This window comes from Otolemur garnettii, unplaced genomic scaffold (genome assembly GCF_000181295.1).
Source record: "Otolemur garnettii isolate 467f Iridium unplaced genomic scaffold, OtoGar3 scaffold00001, whole genome shotgun sequence".
In the NCBI taxonomy this organism is placed as follows: Eukaryota; Metazoa; Chordata; class Mammalia; order Primates; family Galagidae; genus Otolemur; species Otolemur garnettii.
Window position 1 is genome coordinate 69,684,558 of NW_003852396.1, and position 20,380 is coordinate 69,704,937.

Consider the following 20,380-nt stretch of genomic DNA (forward strand, 5'->3'; position numbering starts at 1 on the left):
TGCACTCAGGTCCTGACCCACAGGAGGCACCTGTAGAGTCTTCGCCTTGGTGGAAGAGTTGGGATGGTTCCCTGCACACCACTCACCTTCCAGAAGCAAGTCCCAGACCACTACCAGTGCAGTAGCCATCCCCTTCACAGTCCTCAGTTCTGGAGAGCCTCAGTTTCTCAATCTGAAAAATGGGGATGAGTATATATAATTATATATACATAATTGTATATGATGGTTGCCTGGGGAGAGCCATGACTGGGAGGAGGCAGAAGGGAACCTTTTGGGGTATAGGAAATGTTCTATTTCTTAACCTGAAGAGTATATGCACCAATGTATACAGACATAAAAATTCACTGAGCTGCGCACTTAGGACTTGCAACTTTACTTCGTGTATGTTATATCTCACTAAAGCTTTTTTATGAGACAGAGTCTCACTCTGTTGCCCTGAGTAAAGTGCCATGGCATTACAGCTCACAGCAACCTCAAACTCTTGTGCTCAAGCGATCCTCTTGCCCCAGCCTCCTGAGAAGCCGGGACTGCAGGTGTGTGCCACCATGCTTGGTGAGTTTTATTCTTTTTAGTAGAGACAAGGTCTTGTGATTGCCTGGTCTCGAACTCATGAGTTCAGGCAATCCACCCACCTCAGCCTCCCAGAGTGCTAGGATTACAGACATGAGCCACTGTGCCTGGCCTCTCATTAAAACTTTTAAGAAGCAAAAGATTCAATTATCTTGAAGATCTGAGCGTTGATTTCAAACTAAGGTGCACTCTGTGACACTGTGTCCCTTTGAAGGAAAGGACTCTTGCTAGGCATCTCTCTGTGACAGGCCCACTGTGACAGGGCTTCACATATCTTAGTTTAATCTTCAGAAAGCTGACAAGGTAGGGGTTAGCGTTCCCAATTTCAGGGGAGGTGACATGGCGTGGGTTAGGAGGGCCAAGTCAGATTTGCACCCTGGCTCTGCCATCCGTTACCTGGGGACCTTGTGAGTCAGCACACCTGTGAGACCGAGAGTGCGAATAAAGCCCACCTCAGAGGGGCTTTGTGAAGACTGAACATCATGAAGAAGTGCCTGGCTCAGAGTCAGAGTCAATATGGGTTAAACGGCATTCCTTCCCTGGGCCTCAGTTTCCCCCTCTGGTGGGGAAGGGGTATTTCCTTCTTGCATGGGCCGTGCCCACTGATGGATGTCGCAGAAACCTGAAGCCACTCCACTCTGCAGTACCTGGGAGTGGGCTGATCATCTGGGACAGGAGCTTTTCTTTAGGGTAGAGCTCTGTGCTGACAAAGAAACTGTTACCAACAAACTTCAAGCCTCAGTGGGAGTCTCTGTGGAAGCTCTCGCACATCCACAGCACACCCTCCCCCAAAGCCCCTGTTTAGACGCACACGGCTCCCTTAGCGCCCCACAGAGTTTGGCCCCTCTATATCAGCTCTCTCTTTCTTCCTTCATCTGTGTTACAGGATGGAGAAGCTGGTCGGAGTCAGGAAGATGGACAGTTCACTGCCTCCTCCCACCCTGCTGAGTGACTTGGCAGCAGACCACTTCACTTCTCTGAGCCTCCATTTGCCAGTCTGTAAAATGGGGATGCTGGGGCTTTGGGCCCTGCCTGTCTGGAGTATCCCCTCAAAGGACAAGCTCTGCCACACCAGGGCCTAGAATACAGCAAAGAGTGGGGACCTCATATGAGTTTCTTGAATCAACACAGGCAATAAAAATCAAGCAGGAGACAGAGCTTTGTAAACTCTGAGAAGAGGCACATGTGGGACGCCGTTACTCTTACTGCTGGGCTGGTGGAATTTGAGCTGAACCTTGAAATAGAGAGCTGGACCCTCCCTCAGTTTGGGACGTATGTGACGGGTGAGGGATGGATGTGGGGGCACCTCCTAGGCAGGGAACAGCATAGCAAAGACCTAGAAGTGGAACAGGCGAAAGGTGACAGTGATAGACGTTTGTATTTTTTGTCTAAACAGTGTGTGGCTCTAGAGTCAATGTGGTGTCACCTGGTCCCAGAGTCATGTGACGCCAGCCAGGGGGTTCAGTCTTGGTGTAGACATGGACACCACACCCCATGGCTGCATCTGGGAAGCCCAGTTGGTCCCTCTCAAGGAAGGCCCCAATGTTCCCAGGACTTCGAAGTATTGCTTAATCCCCCCAACACAAGCAGCCTTTAATTTATGGAGACACAGTAGTGGCCCCAGGGCCTGAAACAGGAATCAAAGTGAACAAGCATCATTTACCATAAACAGGCCAGTCCCCAGTGGGTTCAGAGGCCCCGGCAAGAGGGAGCTCCATGATGCTGAGCGCTCACAATAGACGCCACCAGCACACAGGACAGCCGTCTGTCCGTGTCTGCAAGGCTCTGACCTTGAGGTCTCTTCAACCCTCAGCTCCCAGCTCCGCCTTGGAGGAGCCTCTGAGGAGCCAGGGAAGGGTGGTGGACAATGGGCATCGGCTGGATGGGGAATAATGAGTGGCAATCACATCAGGAGATTCCTCACTTGTTCTAAAGTAACTTCTGGCAGCCTGGGGTTGACGTAAATCCTGCCAAGGAAGGGTAAACTTGAAAGCCCCCTGTCAGGGAGGGGGAGGTGGGGGGTGGGCTGTGGCCCCCAGTCCCCATCCCAGCTCCCCTGTGTCCTATGGGGCAGTGGTATGTATGTAAAAGTTTAACAACCAGCTCTGGAAGGGGGCAGACCTGATTTGTAGGGTTTGCTGATTTCCATGGTGTAAATACACCCTGGTGGCCAAATTTCAAGCTACCAAGATGATGATACCAATGACAACCCAAAAACGATGATGGGAAGGGGTTGGGAAGGGGTTGGGAAGAGGGGCGGCAATTCCCCAGTGCAGGTGCCCTGGGTGTAAATAACTTCCTGGGGGAGCTAACTGCAAAGCTGTACTAAAGTACTTAGGAAGTGGCAAGTGCTGATGGTTACCTTTGTTGTGAATACAATTTATTTGGTTGTATGTTTAGATAGTTTAATTTATAACAATGGCTGTGTTTAACAACCAGCTCTTGAAATTTCTGAAAATACAACCATGAGATCTTGAGAGTTGGGATGAGCTCAGGGCACCTGTGCTTGGCCTGGCGTAGTCTCTGGCCAGCCCTGGGTGGCACACAGCCTTCAGGAGCTTCAGCTTCAGTAGCTGGTGGCATCTGAAGATAAGCAGGACTGGCTCCAAGCTGCCCTGGGTGGGTCTAGACATTGGTGGGGGCTGAAAAAAGGGGGGAAGGAGCCTCAGTTGCCATATCCTGAACTCTGGTCCCAACCCTGCTCTGCCTGGGCACCCTGCACTGCCCCCAGGTTCCCTCTAAAATAGTCTGACCCCAGCCTCTTTTGTGGGGCCTGGCCTCCCCTGCATCCTTCTCCTACAGAGGGGTGTTTAACTCAGCCCCCACTACCTGGTAGTCTGGCTGCTGGTAGTTCTTACAGAAGCAACATTCCATAGCTTTACTGCCACGGGAAACTCTTGATATGCCCAGATGGTGACTCAGTCTACCCACCTGGCCTGCATCATGACTACTAGCAATAGAAACTTATTTTTATTGAGCAATTACTAAGTGCCAGGCTCTGGGCTATCACACTGTGGCCCTATGAGGTCAGAGTCGCTATTATCACTGTTTTGCAGAGGGATAACTTAAGGGCACACAAAGCAGTACGCTCTGAGCCAAGCTTGCTCATCAAAGTGATTATTTTAGTTTATATTTCTTAAAAACAATTGATTAGTCCCCTTTTTAAAAGTTTGCATATCGCTGATCTTGCCAACGGTGTGCCCAGGGAAGTCCTTAGTGGGGGTTGGGTAGGAAGACAGGGAGAAGCTTTTGGGGTGCCCAGGTGGGGTCCATATATGCTGGAAACAGAAACTGGCATGTGGGCAAGAAATAAGAAAGTGGTTTCTGTCTTTCTCTCTCCCCCTGCCTCCCACTCGGGGCATGTTTCCCCACTGGGGAGGTGGGAGAATTTTCCTGGGAGTCCCCAGTTCTAGGTTTGAATGCTGGCGTTCCCGTTTACTAGCTATATATCCCGGGCCAATTAGCCTATCTGAGCCTCAGTTTCCTCCACTGTAAAGAGAGAAGAGTGATAATAGCCAACAGTAGGTGCAGATGAGAACTAGAGCAAAGTGCCCAGCGCAGGGCTGGCACGATACCTGGTCACTGTTATTTATTGTTGTCGTTAGTTTTAGAGACCAGATGACCAGGTCCACCGTCACCATGGTCCCAGCTGCACCTCCTGTCCCAAGGCTCTGGTCCCTGTGGCTAACTCCTTGCAGGCTGCTTCTCTAGTCTTTTGCCAATAAGATGCAAACTCCTGTTTGGGCATATTCCCTGGAATGTTCATGAAACTGCGGGAAGCCCTGGTCCTGCCTTCCCCCCTCTGCGCTGCCTGGTTTATTGATGGGGTAAGTGCCCATGAGATATGCCTAGTCTCGCCTCACATTTTCCAGACTCTCCATGGGCTGCAAGGCTCTGGGTTTGATCACTTCGGAAGGGCCTGACACAGACAATCCAGATTTGGAGGCTGACAGGGGAAAGAGCCCTGAAGATCAAGTATCAGGCCCTGCCCAGCCCATGGAGCAGGGCGCGCAGCCTGCGTTAGCCCGGGGCTTCCTGCCAGACACAAACCAGGCCTGAAGATGGGGATGCCGGCCAGGAAGTTGGCCTGGCTACTTGCCAAAGAGGCCTCTTGGGACTGCCCAGGATTCCTGCCCTCTCTTGCTGCCCTCTGCCTGTGCAGCCACACCTTCAGCCACAAGAGCCACGCCAGTGATGGGAACAGAGGGTATGAGCACACTTCTGTCCCCAGTGTCGCCAAAGGTGATCTCACTTCCCCACGAGCAGAGAGACCCCCTCACAGCTGTAATCTCTGGTGTGGGCCTGGACCAGTTTTGCAGCATTGAAGGTTTAACTCAAGTCAACCACACAACCACCTTCAGGAGACAAGTGAAGGGCCCACTTCACAGACAGGACAGTAGAGGTCCAGAGAGGCCCAGTGGCTCGGCTATGAGCTGTAATATCCTCACTGGATCTAGGTCTTCTGATTCACAGGCTTTGATGGTTCCCATGAAAGCGATGGGTGTGTGGCATTGGGCAGAGGGAAAATTCCTTTTCATCCTCCCAGAGGGGTTGTGGCCACCCCAAGGCTGGCAGCTTTACAAGAACAGGCTTGTAAACTCACCCAACACCCCATAATCCTTTTTATGGGGCCTGCTATGGTAATGGACACTCATCAGCTCTCCCAGGCTAAGTCTGGTGGGTGCTGGGGGTGAGTTCTGAGGGGAGCTAAGCCCCTACCATCCCACCCGCTCTAGGTAAACTGTCACAAGGGGCAGGCAGGGCCCATGTCCCAGGACTCTCAGCCAGCAGGGGGTGCTGTACAGCCAGCGGGAGGAAAACTACAGAGGTCAACACTCCCTGGACACCTTCACACTGACTTCACCTCTAAGCGCACCCAGGAGCTCAGGGATGAGGAGAAGCAGTTCAAATTCAGATTCCCCGGTCTGCTGCAAACCTGATTCATAATCTCTGAAATGGCTCAGGGAATGTGCCCTTGATCTAGGCTAATATTTCACATCCACTCCTCTAGGAAAAAACAGAGAATAATGGCAAGGAAGTCAGAGGTAGGTCAGATACTTAGATAATTCATTTACTCAACAAACATTTGCAGAAATCTGGCCCTGATCTTAGACACGTGGGGCCAGCCTGGGCCTCCAAGTGGATGGGGGCTTCCTCCACCCTCACCTGTAGAGTGATCTTAGACCCCTGCCTGGCTCTCCCCAACCCTCATCTCCCTCCTCTGGCCCCTGGTGTTAGTCTCTGTCAAATGAGTTGTTTGTGGTCCTTTCCAGCTATAACGCTTTATGATTCAATCAGGGTTTAGATGATGAACCAGGATGACTTTGTTATTAGATAGCATCCTGGGCCATTAAATGATCAAGAGTAGATTATAGGAAGACCCTGGGCCTAGGGCTCCAGACCAAGGACCTCTGCCTGCCTTGTGCCTGCCCGTTCTGATCGAGGACATAAACTATGCCATCCCTGGCAGGACATTCAGAGAATGGTGGCACCTCCCTTATAGTAGAGCTTGGGAGGGTAAGCAGTGGGGTCTGGACACCTTGACTTCACCATAACCTTGTGGCCCCCTAAATGACAACACTGCCTGTCAGATTTTAGTTTGAAATTTCAGTTAAATATAGATTTTAACCGGTTGCTAAATTATATGTACAATATGTCTACATGTTTGTAAACTATGGATTATTCTCTACTTATTTGTAAAATAATACATATAGTATAACTGTAGGTCAAAGCCTCTAACTTTGAAAATACATCTGGCTTTCCTTGTTGCAAAGTGGAGATAATAATAAGACTTGCCTCAAAAGCTTGTTGGAAGAATTAAGTGAAATAATACATATAATTGGTACTCCATAATCTGTGTTGTTATTTTCATAAGCTTTGTCATACCAGAATATTCGCTATATCATTATTTACTTAATAAAGTGCCTCGAATCAGTATCTCTCTTTTTTTTTCTTTTTATTTCAGGAAATGTATTTGAAAGGGAAATGTTATACCATTACTATCCATGGAAAAATAGTTTTAATCGCAGGAAGAGAAGATAGCAGTAAAAATTAACACAAGGAAAACAAAGCCATATAATTAACACCTTGGCAGATGTTGATTGTGGTGGTATTTACAGGAATCTACACCTGATAACTGTACGGATGTCAGTCTTCTGTGTTTGATATGATGCCACAGTTAGGTAAAATATAACCATTGGGGGAAACTGGATGAAGGGCACATACACAAGGCCTCTCTAAACTGTCTTCTCTGGGACTGTTTTCGTGAGACATGGGACTGTTGGTGCAAAAACAAACACAGTCCTGAACAAACCAGGACAGCTGCTCCTTCCAAAGATGGCAGCCAGTGGCCACATGAGACTACGGGACACTTGAAACATGGCTAGTCCAAACAGAGATGAGCTGTAAGAACAAAATACATAGCCGATGTTGAAAAACTAGCATAAAAAAATAAGAATGTAAGCTATCTTGTGAATAATATTACATTGATTGTACGTTGCCATTATAGTATTTTACATGTACTGGATGAAGCAAAATATGTTATAAAAATGAATTCAATTCTCAAAATTTTTTTTAACATGGCTACTTAAAAATTTGAAAACACCGTGCCCATGGGTCATCTTGCATTTCTGTTGGACAGCACTGCTCTAGAGCCTCTAGCAGATTTCCAAAGGGGTCTGTAGGTTAGAGTCCTCCCTAGTAGAAGATGTGAAGGTCCCTTCAAAGTTAATGATGACATCTTTGCCTTTCTGGATAGATGCCTAGACATTTCTTCGTTGAAGGCCCTTGGGTGCACCCACATGCATGTACGAATACCTCTGCCCCTCCTCTCCTAATGGCCAGCCTGCCCCTGCCCTTTTGTTGAAAGGCGCTCCTGAAACCCCGGGGCTTCCTCCCCCTCTGCTCCATGTGATTTTCATTTCTCTAATCAAAGCTAATCTGATAAAGAAAGGAATTGCAGAGATGTGTAAAAGCTCCAGCAAGCCCAGGTCATAGCCTTGTCTAAACAGGGGACCATTGTCTCCCCACCCGCTGGCAGTGGCCAGCTGGGCAACATGTCACCCAGGGAGTGGTCAGAGGAGTCAAGATCAAGGAGAGGACTCTCCCTGGGCAAGCTGGATTTAGATCACTGAGCTGCTGATTTGCAAACATGGCCAGAAAGAAGCCAGAGGAAAAGGCTAAAGGGATGAGTATACCCTGAAAATCTCGGGAGATACATTCTATGGAAGACGGGGTGGGTCAGAGAGCTAATTACAGATTAGAGTCCCAGCCTGCTGTCCTTTCTTTCCATTCCGGTCAGCAGCATCCTTAAAAGAGAGAGACCAGGGTTATGGCCACTCCTCCAGGCAAACAGAGGAGGGTTCAATATGGTGACCCTTATCCCATAACCATGGGCACCTTGGGCTCTACCCGAGTCCATCTGTGGAGGAATCCCCAGAAAGACACTTTTTCTTCAAGAGTTAAAATCCTTCCAGCAGCCCCTGTGAGGCCCACTCACTTACCCAAAATGCTGCAGACTCAAAGGTGAACTGGACAGGGTCTGGAATACTCAAGTTTTTCTGTGTTTTGCTTTAGCTTTTCAGTTTAAAATTCTCTACTTCCTCTTAGGTCAAGAGAGGCCATTTGGTGGGGGAAGATGCTGCCAGTCATGGAGTTAATTGAGCCAGAATTATTTAGCAACATGCCAAGGTGTATCTGGCCCTCTGCTGGGAATTTTGATGGAAACAGGAGATAAAAGGACCCCAGCCCTCCAGAAGGTCCCACTCTCATTGGAGAGTCCCACCCCATTGCAAGAACAGCTAGAGAAGATGGACACTCAACTGCCAGACTGAGCAGGTCACAGGCTCTGGGAGGTAAGAGCAGGGACAGAGCAAAGGAGCTTCAGGGGTCAGGGCAGACTTCTCAGAGAGATGGGCTTGGGCTGGCCTCATGAATTGACAGCAAGGCTAATGACTCAGGAGGCCTGTTTCCCTGGGGCGTCTCATGCCGGCTGTGTAAGCTTGGACAACTCCCTGGGCCTCATCTTCTCCATCTGGAAGGGTGGTGACTGGGTTGGTATCTTTCCTGACTATGATGGCCTAGGATTTGGAGCATTACAGAGGAAAGGTGGGAAGAGTGCTGGAGAACTTCTCATAAGACAGGGAAGGATCCCTGCCCAGACTGGTCAGGAGCAGCTCCCCGAAGCCAGGGAAAGTGACCAGCTCTTTGGCTCATTCCAGTCCATCCTGGGGCAAGAACGGCGCATGGCCCCCCTGGGGTCTTGCACAGTGGCGGTATTGTGTGTGCCCTTCTGGAGTGCGGGCCAGGGGCGGGTGTCATGGGAACTGCCCCTCTGCCTCTGAGGAGAGGAGGGCGACTGGCCTCAGGGCCCTGCCTGGCGCCACCACTGTCCTTCACTAACAGGCCCAGGGCACTTCCCTAGAGCTCTCTCTGTCCTTGCCCATCGTTTTCCCAAGGCTAACAGACCCCAGGGCAGAGCTGACTGTGCAGGGAATGAGGTGAGCCGTGGGTTCCGGAGAAGTACTGGGCATGCTGTCACCATTTTGGTTTCATCCAAATGGGATGATGGCCCTTGTCAGCCCAGGTTGAACCAAGCTGTGGGACCTTTTCAGGAAGTTCAGCCACAGCAACAACCGTGAGCTTCCCTTCCTGCATTGTTTGTTCAACTGACCGATTAGTAAGTGGTTGTGGAAGCCTGTTGTGGGCCAGAAACGGTGCAGAATGAGCGGCCATTCAACACCAGCAAATAGTCCATGCTGACTTTGTCCCAGTCTGCAGGGAAAGGTGTGTGGGGCACTGTGTCTCCCTCTGTCCCATCACCCCGCTTTGTCTTGTCAGTAGACACATCATTATCCACAATTATTTCACATACTGTACTTATTTACTTGTTTCCTACCTGGTCCCCCCCCCCCACACACACACACTAGTATGACACACCATGAAGGGCAGGGACTGTGTCTCCACTGTTGTCTGCTGCGTCCCTGACCCCAGAATAAGGCCAGATGCTCAACAAGTGGTGAATAAATGTCTGGTTAAATGTACAGACATGTTGCTTCCAACTGGAAGAGTGTCAAACAGTGGGGTGGGGAATGTGGTCGGGTAGAACAACTTGGGGGCTGGCACCAAGGCAGGGCCCTGGGGGAAACAGGACAGGTGAGTTGTGGAGGTTTTAACAAGGGGCTATTTACAAAGGCATAGTCAGTGTCCAGAGAAATGGAAAAGGGACAAAGACGTGTGGCTGTAGGAAGGAGCAGGGTGTTGCTGCCAAGGCCTGAAGGGGCAGTCACTGGAAGTAACCAGAGGCTGCCTCGTCCTAGAAGGCAAGCTATCTAGCAGGCAGGAGAAGACAGGCATAGCTGGGCCACAGTGGCCTGGCAGGGAGGGTGCTGGGGAATAAATGTCCCATCCCCCCTCTCCTTCTCCCTCCCTCTCTGTTCACAGAGCCCTCATTGGCTGAGGCCAACTGGAAGCCAGAGAGCAGGAGACCCTGGTGATGAAGTTCATGCAGGAGGTAGGGTCTAGGGGAGTCAGCCTGGGGGTCCAGAGCAGGACAGAGAAGGTGGAGAGGGCTCTCAGAGGAACAAACAGAGGAAGTCCTGCACAGCCAGCGTAGGGGCTGCACAGCCAGCGTAGGGGCCACACAGCTCCCCCATGGCTTGTTATTGCAAACACAATTCTCTAAGCTAGAAACAACTGTCATCGATTTAGCATTTTTTAGTTTCTATGAGTCAAGAATTCAGAAAGGGTCTTACCGGGTGGTTCTGGTTTGGGGCCTCTCAGGAAGTTGCAGACAGTTGTGGCTGGAGCTGGAGTGGTGAGGGGCTGGGAAGCTGGCTGACAGCTAGCCATTTCTCTGTTTCTTCTAGAAATTGCCAGGCATTCTATGTAGTCACTTCATGTAGCTACATTGGGCTTCCTCACAGCATGGCAGCCTCATCGTAGTAGAGCATCTTACCTGTTGCACTCAGGCTTCATCCCGAAAGTTCCATGAATCCAGCAGAAGCAGTATCACCTCTTCTGGAAGTCACACAGTGTCAGTTTGACTATAGTCTCATGGTCAACCAGTCACTAAGATTGGCCCAGATTTAAGAGGAGGGGCCAAAGAGTCCATCTCTTGGTGGGAGGAATATCGGAGATTTGAGGATGATTAAAATTGAACGTCATTTGGGTGTTAGTCAAACAAGTTTGCAATGGGGCTTGGGAAGAGGTAGGATCTTTTGAATGCCTCCTTTCCAGGAGCTGAAGGACAAGGATCAGAGAGGGAAAATGATGACTCTAAGGTCACACAGGATATCCTGGGCTAAAAGACCACAGCTCTGCCTTTAGAGAGTCTGTGCTCAGCAGTGAAAAAAAAAAGGCAGCATAGAGGCAGGCACAACCGACAAATTAGGTTCCAGAGCCACTCAGTCAGCTCTGGAGAACTGAAAACTTTCAGCTAATTTCCCTCCCACATTCGCCCTCCAGACTCCTGTAGCCTCCCTCCCTGGAAGGAAGGGAGAAAGAAAGGCAATTTGGAGACTATCAAAGTGAATGGCTTTCACTTTCAGGGAGCTGGCCGGGGAAGATTGCTTCCAGGTGGCCTCTCCCAGGGCCCCTCCCAGCCTGGCTGGGCAGAGGGTGGGACTGGCGGCTGGGCGGCGGGCCTGGAGAGCCCAGTGAGCTGCCCCCACCCCCACCCCAAGGCCTCTCCCCAGGGCTGCCTGCTGAGTGTTGCTTCCCATCAGACCTCAGCCCTAGGGCTGCCCGCCTTGGAGGCCTTCCCTCCTCACCTACACTGAATCAGCACCCACACTCCTGTGGCTCACTCAGGACCACCCTTAACCAGGCACTCTTAGAACCTCCTATGTCCCCCTATGGGCCCCCCATGCACCCAACTCTTGGGATAAGGAACCCATGGACTACAATATGTGCCCACCTGGAGAACCCATCCTCTGTCCAGATGACACTCAGAGTGCTAAGGACTCTGGAGGTCCCTGTCAAAGCATTCTGAGTCTCCTTCTAGGCCTGGGGACCTCTTCCCTGGCCTGCCCACAAAGGACCAACTGTGTGAGCTCCCCAGGCCTGAGGGTGGTCCAAGGGCGGCTGTTTGGCCTGTGTAGTGGGGTAGGGGGAGATGGGTGTCCGCATAGGTTCAAGACCACGTGCATCCTTGGGACGTAGGACAGAGCCAGGTGGGAGAGGAGAGGGTGTGGCCCTCGGCAATACCAGGGCTGTTCCTGCCTTTCTATCACTTCACCCTGTTATCTCCTCTTAGTGCTTTCCATTCTGAAATCTGTCACTTGTTCTCCTTTATGTCTGCCCTCCATCCCAACTCCATTGGCATACACACTGAGCAGGGTTGCGCGTCTGCTTCTGAATTGGGGTCCCTCTGTCCCCTTGGCAAGGGGTGGTAGTCTGTGAGAATATCCCAAAGAAAAGGGTCTGGGAGCGTCTTAATTCCATTTTACAGATGTGCAAACTGAGGCCCAGAGAGGAGGAGGTCAGGATCTGACCACTGGTCCTCAGGAGGTCTGTGACGGAATGGGGCAGACTCCCAAATCAGGCAGGATGCTGACTCCTAAAACTGATGATTATGTTTTTCACCAGTTGACTGTTTGGTCCCTCAGCCCCAACAGGTGACTGAAAGTCCTTTGGGCAGGCAGCTTGCCATGGAGCTCCTTGTCACACTCACATGAAAAACATGTTAAAAATACAGAGCCCAGGTCTGCCGAGGCGCCACTGTGTCTGCGTCCCTGGGAGGCACCACAGTGAGGCTGAGAGGTGCTCAGTCGGGAGGGAGAGGAAGCCATGGTGACTCTGGGCTTTACGGCTGCTAGGGCCAGGGCTCCCAGAACCCAGTGCAAATGTCTCCAACTGTACTGGCCCTGTCTTGTGTGGGACAACAGGATGCCCTTAGCTAAGGTGCCTATGTTCAAATCCCCAGAGTGAGTGGGATGCCTTTACCCAGGTCGGAGCAGGCCCGTAGCCCCCAGGAGGGCAGGGAAGGGGCGTGGTGAGCCCATACTATCCTTATTGTACCACTAGCTCCCCCATTCCCTTGGTAAAGCACCCACCCCTCTGCCTGCTTCTGCCCCAGCTGTGGCTCTGTGCCATTTTACAGATAAGGGAGCTGAGGCACAAAGGGCCACAGGACTAGTGGGTGGCAGAGCCAGGATTTGTAAGCAGGACAGAGGCCGGAGCACCCCTCCCTGTAGTGGGTTTGCATCTGCCCAGGGGACAGGCCCTCCAGGGTGGGGTCGGGGCAGGGACCCACTGAGATCTCAGAGCTGTCTGGGAGACTGTCCCTCTTGCCCATTGCCCTGGCCTCCTGCTGGCCTTCTGGCTGCCCACTTCTCCTCCCAGCATGGCCCTTCACCCGTGCACCAAGATGTCCCAGCAGTGACTTCTCTCTTTTGGGCAGGGGTATGTGTGGTGAAAATCCAGCCTAGAAAGTGTTTCTTGGGCAGTTGGTGATAGGCATGTTCCTGCCTCTGACCCTTCTCCATCCCATCCCAGATGACGTCTTCAAAACCTTACCTTAGGTGCCACCTCCTTTCAGACGCCTTCCCAGCTCTCCCCGGCAAATGTCATCACCTCCTCTGTTCAACACCCACATCACCTGACTTTTTTGTGGGCCATGGCAGGACTTGTTTTTGGTGTGTTTTGTTTTTTAATTGTGATCAAGTATACATAAAGTGTAAAGTTTACCATTTTATACCATTTGAACTGTACAGTTCAGTAATGTCAAGTGTATTTACATTGCTGTGAAACAGATCTGCAGAACTACATACTGCTACTCTGAAACTGTGTACCCCCTTGACAACTCCTCAACGCCTCCCACAGCCACACTCTACTTTCTGTCTGTCTAAATTCGACTACCCTAGGCACCTCCTGTAAGTGGAATCATACAGTATTTGTCTTTTTCTGAGTGGCTTATTTCATTGAGTGTGATGTCCCAAAGGGTCATGTTCTAGCATGTGTCAGAACTGCTTTTGTTTTCAGGACTGAGTAGTATTCCATTGCATGTACAGACCACATATCTTAAAATTTCAGATTAAATTGTGGGTACAGACGATTAGGTTATATTGTTTGCATTTATTAGATAAAGCCCCTGTTGTAATTGTGCTCATGTTGTAACTTGCACAACTGAGAGAGAAAGTCGGACCCCACTTCTGATGCAATAATCAGTAGGAATTTATCATAAATTTGATACACTTGCAGGGGGCTGTTGCTGTGAAAAGCAAGCAGCAGCGAATGGCAAATTAAATGGGCTTAGATACTGTAATTTTTGCTGAAGCAAGCAAGCTTGAACAGAAGCCAAAATATTGCAATTATCTAGCTCAGCACAGTTCAGGGGTCACAAGGTAGGGGTACATGCATTAGCTCATAAGGGGTTACGCAATTCAAAGTGAGGGTACATGAGTTGAGAAAGTTTCCAAAGAACTCAGGACTTTCCACCAAGGGCTTTTTTCTGGCATCAACCCCTCCCTGCATACTTCCTTAATTTCAGACGGCTTCTCGGACTCTACCTCCCCACCCTTATGGGGGCTGGGACCAAAAGACTCAGGGGTAGGGGGCTTGTTCCCCACTGCCCTTAGCAGGGAATCAAGGGGGTCTGGTCATCACACTCATTGCCCAGGAGGTATGCCATGTGCCCTTACACTGCGTCTGTTCGGTGAGACTACACCAATCCCCTCCCGCCTCCCCTCTCTCCTACCATCCTCCTAACTTGAATTGAGTTTTTCTCTTGTGTGGGTATGTATTAGATCATCTACAGGCTTCATGTGAGTACTGATTACATTGGATGTTTGCTTTTCCATTCTTGTGATACCTTACTAAAGAGAATGTTCTCCAACTCTATCCAGGTTAATACAAAAGGTAAAGTCTCCATCTGTTTATGGCTGAATAGGATTCCACGGTGCACATACACCACAGTTTATTTGTCCATTCATGGGTTGATGAGCACTAGAGTTGATTCCCCATCTTGGCGATTGTAAATTAGCTGTGATAAACATCTAATGCAAATATCCTTACGTTAAAATGATATTTTGTCTCCTGGCTAGATACATAGGGATGGGATTGCAGGATCAAATGGGCGGTCTATTTTGAGTTCTTTGAGGATTCTCCATTCTTTCCAAAGAGGCTGTGTTACTTTGCAATCCCACCAGCAATGTAAAAAGTGTTCCCTTTTCTCCACGTCCACACCTGCATCTGCAGCTTTGGGCCTTTGTGATGTGGGCTATTCTCACTGGGGTTAGGTGATATCTCAGGTGGTTTTGATTTGTATTTCTCAGTACAGACTCACCTTTTTTATCTACTCATGTGTCCACAGACCTGGGTTGCCCCCATCTTTGGCTATTGTGAGTTACGCTGCTAGAACTTGGTTTTATAGATAATCGAGATGGTGCTATGTATTCATTTAGAACCAGGTACTTTACATACTTCTCTAAAGGAGTATTACTGTCCCCATTTTACAACGGAGGAGATGAGACACAGGCTCCAAAAGACTATATCACCACCTCAAGTCCCATAGCCAGTACGTGGCAGAGCCTGGCTTTGAATTTGTATCTGCACCAGACCCTACACTGATCCCCTGCTTTCTTGCCACTTCCCTGAGTGTATCGGTTTTCATCTCTTTTTCTACTGGGGAGCTGGGCGGCTGTATGTGCCCATCTCTGAGGTGAGGGGCCCAAGAGTGTCCAACCTGTGGCCTGCAGGCTGCATGCAGATTATTTGAGGATCGTTTTGCTTATCTGTAGTGTTGGACATTGTGAAAAGGATGCATGGACCTTTTCTTTTTCTCCTCGGCTTTTGTTAGTGTGGCCCAAGACAACTCTTATTCTTCCAATGTGTGGCAGAGAAAAAAAAAGGTTGGACACCCCTGGTAGAGCTTGAATGGGATAGTATAGCATAGTTGTTAAGATCAAAGACTCTGAGTCCAGACTGTCCAAGTTCAAAAGCTGCCTCCTCTCATTTATTAGCTGTGTGACATTTACCAAATTACTTAAACCTCTCTGTGCCATGATCAATGAATGATGTCTGCTGTGGGCTCAGGATAGGATATATATGCCTTATATCTGCCTCTCTGGACAAAATGAAGAGCTTGCTTGAAACCATACCTGTACCTAGGCTCCTTCCAAATTCCTGGTCTTGATAGCAATGATATTTCCTACAGAACTGCAAGAGCAGGGAGGCCCTGTCTGGGGGCTAGTCTTGGGGTTCAGGTATGGGAGAGCCTTCCCTGGCTCCCAGTCTGTTTTCTCCAAGGAGGCAGATCTGGGTCCCCTGCCCTGGGGCCATTAGGCTCCAGGTGGAGGAGATTAGAATATGTAGTGCCTCCTCCCCATCTGTCCCCATGTACCCTGAGTCTACTACTGTCCCTTCAGCCATTGCTTTTGCCCAGAGCCTGGCCACCTTTCTAATGTCCCTAGTGGCTCCATCTCTCCCAGGCTATCTGAGGCCCTTGGTTCCCTCTGCCTCTCCCCTGGCCCCCATCTTGTTGATGCCAGTTTCATCTGAGATCCTAGGGGAGGTGGCAAGGGAGCTCTGATTGCTGCTGCCCTGAACAAAATCTCCGTTGACCCCCAAGGCCTCAGAGTGGAAGAGAACTTTGCTGGCTGCCGGACAAGTGTGCGAAAGTGGCATCAGCACTGCAGAGGGGTGACAGAAGAGGGGTGCTACTGTGGGTGATGACAGTGTGGCTCTGGAAATGAAGTGACTAGATGGACTGGGTAGGTGATGGCATGAGGAGGTGGAACTGGAGTGGTTGTGTGTGGGGGTCACACACAATGACGTGGGTGTCACCAAGAGTGACTGACAGAGTAGGCAGGTGAGATGATGGGTGGGTGACTGTGTCAGCAACACCGACACCGGGATGTGTGGGAGAGCCAGCCAGCCTGTGTGAGAGGTGGCAGACACCAAGACGCCCGTGGGCTCGCCTCTTGGGGACACCGTTCATGCAGGAAAGATAGAACGAGGAGAATGAATGTGTTTTCTCCTCCTGTTGAAAATGATTCCGGGCAAAGGGCCGCGCCTCCTAGCCGGCGAGCCTGACTCGGCTGTGTCAGAAGATGATCTTTCACAGATGCTGAAAAGCTAGGAAGTGTAATTACGGGGAAATTGCACTCAGGCAAACGAGTACAAGCCAAAGGCTGCCAGGCTCCATTCCTCACCTGAGCCCCCTGATTGCGGCCGACAGCCCCACATCTGTATGTGCTTTGCAGCCAGAGAGGAAAGCGAGGGAAGCGGGAGTGGGCAGGGAGCACGGGGGAGGGGCGGGACGCTGGGACCCTGCCAACTGCTTTCCGGCTCCTTAGGAGGTGCTCGTGGTGAGGCTGAGGTCCAGGGCTTGTTCCTGGGTCTGGAGGGCCTTCTGGGGCACGGCACTCCTGGGGTGACACGGCAGAGTTGGGGAGCTGACTCTGTGGAGACAAGCAAAGCTGAGGCTGCTTCTGTCCCAACCTTAGCATTTTACTGGCAGGGAAACAGGCTGCTGATGGCCCAGGGTCATGCGGTGAGCTGATGGTGCAGGCAGACGGCATCCTTTACCTGACCAGCCAGAGCTCTTCCCTCTGTTCCCTCTGGGAGGGCAGGTGGGGTGCAGATTAGGAACCGGCCTGGTGAGCAGTAGGGTGCCCGCTGCCCACTGGGCCTCTGGCCCCACCCCGTGGCCTCTGCACACATTCCTCAGATTCCTCTCCCCCATCTTCTCCCTCTGGTTTCTGGTCCTCCACACCTCCCTGCTGGGGAAGCTGGGAGTACTCAGCACAGGGGCCCACAGCTCCTCCTTTGAGGCAGAGGTGGGGGCCGCCACTCTGTCTCCTTCCATTAGGCCTTCATCACGCCTCTTCCAGCTCCTTGGACAGCCCCAGAGCCTGAACCCTCCTGTACTAACTCAGAGGGAATCCTCAGTGATGGCCCCTATTCCCCAAAGGATGATCCTTGACCCTCTCCTAGTGTAAAGAATTTATTCTCCCCTTTGAGCACAAAATTTATTCCTCACCCCCATTCTTCTGGTAACAAGCCATCCTGCCCCGGAGCCCAGATGGCTAAACCAGGCTGGACCAGTCACCCCATGGCCTTTTGGCCTCAGCAACTGCCTCAGGGGAAGGATGTGTGATCACACCTTCCACACGCACTTACAGGGGTGGTCAGAGTTCTTTCCTGGTAAGGACACAGGGAGCAGGAAGCCCCCTTCATTCCCACTGCAGTTGATAGATTGAGAAGCTGTAGGTTTGGGAACCCTGAAAGCATGGGTTTCCTCATGGAGGAAATGGGGTTTTTTTGCAGTTTTTGGCCAGGGCTGGGTTTGAACCCGCCACCTCTGACATATGGGGCCAGCGCCCTACTCCTTTGAGCTACAGGTGCCTCCCGAGGAAATGTTATAATTCCTATTTCATAGAAGAGAAATCGAGGCGCAGGGATTAAGTAACTCATTCAAGGTCTCTGAACTAGAATGGGGCAGAGTGGAGGCACAGACCCAAGTCTTTGCATCTCTAGACTCTGATCTCCCAGATCAAGCTCCCTCTGGGGGAACCAAACCCTCCCTATGGGAGGAAGTGACAGACACTCAGCAGCCTGCTCCAAAGGGAGGAACTACAGAGCTGCCTACGGATGATTTACAGGGAAGTTGACATAGGACTCGGGGATGAGTCCCTGTCCCTCCTCATAATGTTCTGGCAGGTCCTGCTGGCTCACACCTTTTAGCTGACACTGTTTCTGAGAACTGGAGCCCCACCTGCCAGCAGATAGTGGGGCCAGAGTTCCCCAGAATCCAGACAGCCAAGGGGAAGGAGGTGCATGGGAGTAGCTGAGAAGTTTGTCCCTCTCCCTTTGTCTATAAAAACCCTATTCCTCCGCAATCCCATCTCCCTCACAGAGCCCATCTGTCCCTTCACCAGGTGTGAGTCTCTATGCTCCCTTTGCTAGAATCACACCCTGTGAACGACTTGAAGGCAGTCTGGCTTCTTCAACCCGGCTCTGTGGAAACACCTCCCCTGGGAGGGCCTGGTATCTCCCACCCCAGACCTGCCATGGGCTGTTCCCAGACCTGCCATGGGCTGTCCCCAGGATCTGACTCGGATGAGCTGTGTAAGTGTCTGTCCTGGCTATTGGGACCAAGGCACCTTGGCCATCTCTGCTTCTCCTCATACCCTCCCTGGGGCTCGGGTAACACTGAATTCATGTTTTCCAAAATGATGGTTGATGCCTCCAGACCCTGGTGCTTCCTCTACCCTGCATTTACCTATCATGCCTGGGATTCGAGTCACAGGAGCAGTTCCAGGAATAGGATCCAGTCTGGGTCTCCCTGCACTGCTCCCCCTCAGGCACCCCAGGACCTCCACATTCTCTCCACCCTCCTAGCTTGTTGAACTCTACCACTGAGCGCTTCAACCTCGGGTAAGTTACTGTCCCTCTCTGAGCCCTGATTTCCTCAATAGTAAAATGAAGAGGTCATCTCTGAGATCTCCCTCAGCCTAAAAATTCTCCCAGGGGTTCTCCTGAAGATCATCCAATGAATCATGGTGATAAACGCTTGAATGGTAGAATTCTAAGCCCTGCAAGTGGCCTCTGAAGCAGACAGGAGCCACCAGGTTGATGAGAAGGCTGACGATAATACTATTTAATATCAGTGTTTACTGAGTTGCCGTGTCGGGCGCTTTGCACCTGCTATCCTCCATTGCCCGATATCGGGAATATCACAACCCATTTTATAGATGAGGAAAGTGAGGTTCAGAGAGGGGAGATGGCTTTCTCATTATTGCCCCTGCAAGTGGCTAAGACACAACTTGAACCAGGCCCACTGCCTCCCTCCCGTACTCCTCTGGCACATTTCAGGCAGGCCCAAGTGGCCAGAGCAGTCCTCACCTGCCTCTCCCCTGCCCTCTGCAGCTGTTTCGCATCTCACTGGATTCCTGAGGTGTCAGGCCTCATTACAGTCCGGTGCCCCAGCAAGCGTGGAGAGGCAGTTGACAGGTATACAATCTGACCGCGGCTCCCTTCAAATCATCAAGTTGTCTTTAGAGAGGAACGTGCTGGGACTCCAGGCAGAGGCCCCTGGCTTGGCCGCAGAATCTGATGCACATTAAAAACATCTTTCAGACGCCTTTTCCTTGCTGCACGCTTGTTCTCACTCTCGGTTTCCCTTTTCCTCCATCCAGCAAAAGCTGATGAAGTTAGTCAGTCCATGGGCTCTCTAGTCCCAGCAGGGTCTCTCTGACCAGACAACCACCTGGGAATCACTGGCATCTCAGTGCTCAGCTGGCATCCAGGCAAGGTCACCTGTGGCATAGGACCCTGTCCTGGCAGGGTTTGGTAGGAACCAGCAACCTCCATCTCCAGGTTGAGGGAAGGAGTGAAATTTTACCACCATTGTCAGTTGAGAGCCTAACTAATAATAATCAGCATTGAACAAATGTGTGATTTGATGACAAAATTCTTTTTGCATTTGAGAAATTCCCTGCCCCATGATTTGAGTCAGTGGGGAGAAAGGAGCCAGCCTTCCACGAAGAAGCAGAGAAAGCCAGGTCCTTGATTTCTCATGGGGCCCATTGCAATCAGGAAGTCATGTGAACAGAGCTGGTCCCAATGCTCCTGGGTGGGTGGGTGGGGGGGAGGCTCCATAGCTGCAAGTGTCCTGGCGTAGCAAGGCCACAATGGCAGCAACAGGTGTTGGGCAGTCAGGGCTGCAGGTGGTCCATGGGAACCTTATGGGGCAGGTTCCACAGCATGGCTTGGGTTGTGGTTCTGGCTGCCAGATTCTCTCTTGTTCTGGCATTTTTGGACGCTAGATTTCCAGCCTTGTTGGTGACTCTAAGAGGTGCTACTTTTC